Source organism: Schistocerca serialis, unplaced genomic scaffold (genome assembly GCF_023864345.2).
Source record: "Schistocerca serialis cubense isolate TAMUIC-IGC-003099 unplaced genomic scaffold, iqSchSeri2.2 HiC_scaffold_974, whole genome shotgun sequence".
NCBI lineage: Eukaryota > Metazoa > Arthropoda > Insecta > Orthoptera > Acrididae > Schistocerca > Schistocerca serialis.
In genome coordinates this window covers 22,501-27,500 of record NW_026048600.1, presented here as the reverse complement: position 1 = coordinate 27,500, position 5,000 = coordinate 22,501, and the positions used below count along the sequence as shown (strand labels likewise).

Sequence of the window (5,000 nt, the reverse complement as noted above, 5' to 3'; positions counted from 1 at the left end):
CAACATAGTGGAGCCGCAGTGTCACTAATGTACAGAGATAGAACAGTTTCGACTGGAACTAGAGTAACCGTATACACGGCACTGATTAGTAATAGATGCAGAGCCATCAGAATACAGATAATATATACAACCGTCCCTATACATGCTGAAAGACTCTGCACACAATGAGAACCACACGTCAGCCAGACACTCTTATCACACACTACTCTCTTATCACACACAATATCTAACCACCAGCATGGAAGAACATCCAGTGCATCCTCTCCGCCACATGACACAATCCACACTATCATTACCAGACCGGGAGGTCCACCCAGAAAACACAATATCCCACCCTTCCGACATCCGCACATTGCTCAGCTAAGCCACGAACACCCACACATGTCCTACACAGTGGTGCACCCAACATCACAATACTGCCTCCTGTCACAGCACACAAACAATGGCAGGAATGAAAGACACAGATCTGCCACAACCATGGAATCGGAGCGCCGCCTGTCATGAGCCAAAAGTGCATCCTGACGTGACAAATCGGATAATACCGCAGGCATCCAATTACGATAATCACTATCAACGAACCTGCCGCCCCCCCCCCCAATACACCTTTCCCTACAACAATGTGTATCTGAACCTACGCTATATCGTACCTTAACCTAACCTATATCGTACCTTAACCTAACCTATATCGTACCTTAACCTAACCTATATCGTACCTTAACCTAACCTATATCGTACCTTAACCTAACCTATATCGTACCTTAACCTAACCTATATCGTACCTTAACCTAACCTATATCGTACCTTAACCTAACCTATATCGTACCTTAACCTAACCTATATCGTACCTTAACCTAACCTATATCGTACCTTAACCTAACCTATATCGTGCCTTAACCTAACCTATATCGTGCCTTAACCTAACCTATATCGTGCCTTAACCTAACCTATATCGTGCCTTAACCTAACCTATATCGTGCCTTAACCTAACCTATATCGTGCCTTAACCTAACCTATATCGTGCCTTAACCTAACCTATATCGTGCCTTAACCTAACCTAATTTGTGCCTTAACCTAACCTAATTTGTGCCTTAACCTAACCTAATTTGTGCCTTAACCTAACCTAATTTGTGCCTTAACCTAACCTAATTTGTGCCTTAACCTAACCTAATTTGTGCCTTAACCTAACCTAATTTGTGCCGTAACCTAACCTAATTTGTGCCGTAACGTAACCCATGTTGTGCCGTAACGTAACCCATGTTGTGCCGTAACGTAACCCATGTTGTGCCGTAACGTAACCCATGTTGTGCCGTAACGTAACCCATGTTGTGCCGTAACGTAACCCATGTTGTGCCGTAACGTAACCCATGTTGTGCCGTAACGTAACCCATGTTGTGCCGTAACCTAACCCATGTTGTGCCTTAACCTAACCCATGTTGTGCCTTAACCTAACCCATGTTGTGCCTTAACCTAACCCATGTTGTGCCTTAACCTAACCCATGTTGTGCCTTAACCTAACCCATGTTGTGCCTTAACCTAACCCACGTTGTGCCTTAACCTAACCTACGTTGTGCCTTAACCTAACCCATGTTGTGCCTTAACCTAACCCATGTTGTGCCTTAACCTAACCCATGTTGTGCCTTAACCTAACCCATGTTGTGCCTTAACCTAACCCATGTTGTGCCTTAACCTAACCCATGTTGTGCCTTAACCTAACCCATGTTGTGCCTTAACCTAACCCATGGTGTGCCTTAACCTAACCCATGTTGTGCCTTAACCTAACCCATGTTGTGCCTTAACCTAACCCACGTTGTGCCTTAACCTAACCCACGTTGTGCCTTAACCTAACCCACGTTGTGCCTTAACCTAACCCACGTTGTGCCTTAACCTAACCTACGTTGTGCCTTAACCTAACCCATGTTGTGTCTTAACCTAACCCATGTTGTGCCTTAACCTAACCCATGTTGTGCCTTAACCTAACCCATGTTGTGCCTTAACCTAACCCATGTTGTGCCTTAACCTAACCCATGGTGTGCCTTAACCTAACCCATGGTGTGCCTTAACCTAACCCATGGTGTGCCTTAACCTAACCCATGTTGTGCCTTAACCTAACCCATGTTGTGCCTTAACCTAACCCATGTTGTGCCTTAACCTAACCCATGTTGTGCCTTAACCTAACCCATGTTGTGCCTTAACCTAACCCATGTTGTGCCTTAACCTAACCCATGTTGTGCCTTAACCTAACCCATGTTGTGCCTTAACCTAACCCATGTTGTGCCTTAACCTAACCCATGTTGTGCCTTAACCTAACCCATGTTGTGCCTTAACCTAACCCATGTTGTGCCTTAACCTAACCCATGTTGTGCCTTAACCTAACCCATGTTGTGCCTTAACCTAACCCATGTTGTGCCTTAACCTAACCCATGTTGTGCCTTAACCTAACCCATGTTGTGCCTTAACCTAACCCATGTTGTGCCTTAACCTAACCCATGTTGTGCCTTAACCTAACCCATGTTGTGCCTTAACCTAACCCATGTTGTGCCTTAACCTAACCCATGTTGTGCCTTAACCTAACCCATGTTGTGCCTTAACCTAACCCATGTTGTGCCTTAACCTAACCCATGTTGTGCCTTAACCTAACCCATGTTGTGCCTTAACCTAACCCATGTTGTGCCTTAACCTAACCCATGTTGTGCCTTAACCTAACCCATGTTGTGCCTTAACCTAACCCATGTTGTGCCTTAACCTAACCCATGTTGTGCCTTAACCTAACCCATGTTGTGCCTTAACCTAACCCATGTTGTGCCTTAACGTAACCCATGTTGTGCCTTAACGTAACCCATGTTGTGCCTTAACGTAACCCATGTTGTGCCTTAACCTAACCTATAATGTGCCTTAACCTAACCTAAAGTGCGCCGTAACCTAAACTATATTGCGCCTTAACCTGACGCACGTTGTCGCTGAACCTGCTCTGTAATTGTTATGCAACCCGTTAAAGTAGTGTAGTGTTGCCTAACCGCAACCCTCGCAATATAGTTCGCTACTCGCACTGCCCGGTCCCCTGTGTATCGCGTCATGTTAAACACCTTGCAGGTGTTGCTGACTTTCCACATGCTCCTGCTATACACTGTAGTGTGGATAGCAGCAGGACGTACATGCCCCCCCCCCTTCCCCCCTGCCTTCGCAAGCTGGTCGGTGAGAAGTTTGCATGTTCAATGCCCTTCGCATGCCGACGTACTCAGCCTACGTTGTGGTACGGCCTGTCACCTGTCCGCCGATGTACGCAAAACCCACAAACTGTACTGCACATTGCTCCGTATGTACTGAATGATACATCGTGGCCCATGTGACCGTATGACGACAGCGCCTAGCAACGGCGGACCATACAGTCCAAATATTGTGCACGCAGCTACGTGTCGTCTCCCTATAAGAGCTGGATTGCAGTGTGGTACGCCATACAGACGTGTGGGAGGAACGGACGCCCTGGATGGCGATCAGCATGAGCAGTCTGTTGATGTAGTGGAGCGTGTATTCGGACGTAGTCGTCTCTTCTCACACACCGTGATAGCATGTTGCACCGCGTTCCACATCTGCGACATGCTGCAGAGGCGGGCTGACAGTCGTTCGCGCAATGGACACCGCATACGTACGGGGTCTACCTTCCACGTGTTCTCTAGGCGTGCACATGTTGTTGCGTCTATGTGGGCAGACGTAGTGTGTTGTGACACCTGACACAGGCATGCAATACTCGTTGCAAATGGCGATGGACGTGTACGTTTGCTGGTGACGTTACGCAAATGAACAACCGGTAACCCGTTGTGGTGCGGTTGTTCTCGCTAGAGGTGAATCAGTGTTGGCGACGATCGGTCGAGCTATTAACCGGTTGTTTCAGGGATACCCACCATGCCCACGAACGTGAAAGGGGACCCACCATGCCCACGAACGTGAAAGGGGATCTGGGTGTGAGGCGATACGCGGCGGTGGCTGGGTGGGACCGTCCCCGGCCGGTGAGGGGGGGCCGCCCGGCGTGCTGGCAGCGCGGTGCGTGGGCGCACGCGCTACAGCCGGCTGGTGGGGGCGGCCGGTGGCAGGCGCGCCGGCCGACGGACGCGGCAGGCGGCGCAGCTGCGCGCCGGCGCCCCCTGCTCGCGGCGCCTTGCGGCCAAAGTAGGTCCTCGCGGGCCCGGTGCGAAGCGCGGTGGCCATCTGCAGTGTGCTGGTCCGATTGAGGACTTTGTGCGCTGAGGATGCGCCGCCGCCCGGCGCTCGGCGCCGCGACGCCGTCTGCTGCTCGGTCGCCCCAGCGGTTCTCGCAGGTGGTTTGTATCGCAGCTGTGCGGACGTGTTGGCGCGTGCGCTGTGCTGGGAGAGTTCGCTTCGGCACCCAAGTAGGGCTTTTGTCCTTCTGTGGCGCTGGCGTTGGAGCTGCCGGTCACCGTAGGTGGCGCGTGTTGTCTCCCGCCGGCAATGCCACGACAGCACGCTCCCGGGCCTCTGTCGGCAGCGGCAAGCTCAGTTGGGAGCACGGGTGGTCGCACCTAAAGCGTCTACTCGCCTAACTCCGGGCGATTGCGCCTCTCTCGAACCCGACCAAGTACTTAGGACGGCGCTGCGCGCCGCCGGGACCTGAGAGGGTTTCGAGGTGTGTTGTGCAGGGGAGCTCAGCCTCCTCCTGTTTGCAGAATAATTGAGCGGACGCTTGCGTGTTCGCGCGGGCCCCCGGGACACACTCCCGGGCGGCCGGCTGCTCAGCTCTAGTTGACGCAGCTCCCTGGTTGATCCTGCCAGTAGTCATATGCTTGTCTCAAAGATTAAGCCATGCATGTCTCAGTACAAGCCGCATTAAGGTGAAACCGCGAATGGCTCATTAAATCAGTTATGGTTCCTTAGATCGTACCCACGTTACTTGGATAACTGTGGTAATTCTAGAGCTAATACATGCAAACAGAGTCCCGACCAGAGATGGAAGGGACGCTTTTATTAGATCAAAACCAATCGGTCGG

General features: G+C 51.0%; 1 non-coding gene across 1 annotated transcript in view; it reads left to right on the top strand.

Moving 5' to 3' along the window:
* Positions 1 to 4,765: 4,765 nt before the first annotated feature.
* LOC126454066 (small subunit ribosomal RNA) overlaps positions 4,766 to 5,000 on the top strand; it is a 1,909-nt gene continuing 1,674 nt past the window's right edge. The window contains exon 1 of the ribosomal RNA XR_007585173.1: positions 4,766 to 5,000. This exon is cut by the window's right edge and continues 1,674 nt beyond it. This is a non-coding gene — a ribosomal RNA (small subunit ribosomal RNA).